This window comes from Lipotes vexillifer, unplaced genomic scaffold (assembly GCF_000442215.2).
Source record: "Lipotes vexillifer unplaced genomic scaffold, Lipotes_vexillifer_v1.1 scaffold591, whole genome shotgun sequence".
In the NCBI taxonomy this organism is placed as follows: domain Eukaryota; kingdom Metazoa; phylum Chordata; class Mammalia; order Artiodactyla; family Lipotidae; genus Lipotes; species Lipotes vexillifer.
This window is the reverse complement of record NW_006791954.1, coordinates 5,006,137-5,007,805: the sequence shown is the minus strand read 5'-3', so window position 1 is coordinate 5,007,805 and position 1,669 is coordinate 5,006,137.

Below are 1,669 nucleotides of genomic sequence, written 5' to 3'. Positions count from 1 at the left end.
TTTTTTTTTCGCGGTACACGGGCCTCTCACTGTTGTGGCGTCTCCCGTTGCGGAGCACAGGCTCCAGACGCGCAGGCTCAGCGGCCATGGCTTACGGGCCCAGCTGCTCAGCGGCATGTGGGATCTTCCAGAACCGGGGCACAAACCCGCGTCCCCTGCATCGGCAGGCGGACCCTCAACCACTGCGCCACCAGGGAAGCCCTGATTGCTTTTTACATAGAACTGAGACAGTAACTGTAGATAATGACCCCCTATAATGAGCCATTTGAAAGGCAGGAAAGGCCACCTCAGAGTCCTTGACATTCAGAGGTGGCAAGGACCTTGGGTCAGCCACCTCATGTACCCATCAGCCCTTGGATAAGAGCATTTCCTTCCCCATGTCCCCTAGGGTTGTCACCTAAAATTAACACCTCTAGTCTTGGGGAGCCCATCCTCTCTTAAGACAGCTCACTCATAGAATTAACGAAAAGTATTTCCTCTCGTTCAGCTGAAATCTGTCTTTCTGTGATCTCACACTCCTGGTTCTGCTTCTGCACCTTGAAGTCAAATAGAATAAATATAATCCTCTTCCAAATGAAAGACCTCTGAATATTTCTCTTTTTTCTCCCTAAATAACCGAATAAGCATATGATCCTATGGATTTCTTAAGATAGTTGAGTCTAGATGACTTATGACATTTTCTTTCCCGAGTCTTTTCAAAGGATTAGCAACACTTCTGTGGACAGCTGTGTTTGAGAGGTAGCAATGGTTTCAATGAGTAATCTGAAGCAAAGAGAAAATAAATCGGTATAGTTGATTTATAATATCATGTTAGTTTCAGGTGGACAACTCAGCGATTCAGTTATACAAAAATACCTCTGAGTATTTCAAGACAGCTGGCCCTTGAGATCCTGCCATAGAACACAATTTCTCTCTTGCAATGTCTCTCTTGATAGACTGGGGGTAAAGGACTATCCCTTTTCTACTCTTGAGGTCTAGACCACCAGAAAGTATGAATGTTTTCTCTAACAGGGTGAAATCCCAGTTCCTCCAGAACGTGCTGCACTTAATCAAGGTGCACAGCATCTCTAGACCTCAGAATCCACCTAACTATAACAAGGAAGATGGTTCTGTGATGATCCCATGGTCTTATCCAGTACGAAAGTTTTATAACTGTGTGATATATGCAAACCCTATAAAATGAGTGTTAATATTTTCATATGTAGCAAAATGGGGAGCAGGCAGATTCGGTTCATCACACAGCACTTCTCAAGGCGCAATCATTTGCATACCACCGCCACAATTTTTACCATTTCTGGGTACCACCTGTACTATGATTACTTAACAGCTTTCTTTGAATCAACTTACTTATTACACTTTAATAATTTATTTTAAAAGGAAACTTTATATCAGCATACATGCAAAACCATTGTCTTTTGTCATAAAAACATATTTAAACATAGATATTTTACCAGTTATGTTTATTCTTAAATACATAGTGTTTTAAAGAACATTATTTAAAAGGTCTGCACACCATCTAAAATCAGCTGAAGGACCCCACATAGTAGTCTGGATAAAGCTCTTTGGGGTAGACTGCACTAAAGGGAAGCTGTATTTCCCTTATATTCCCTGGAGTGTCAGGAATTTGGTCTTCTTAGAAACTATCCCTGGGTCAACAGCAGCTTATAAC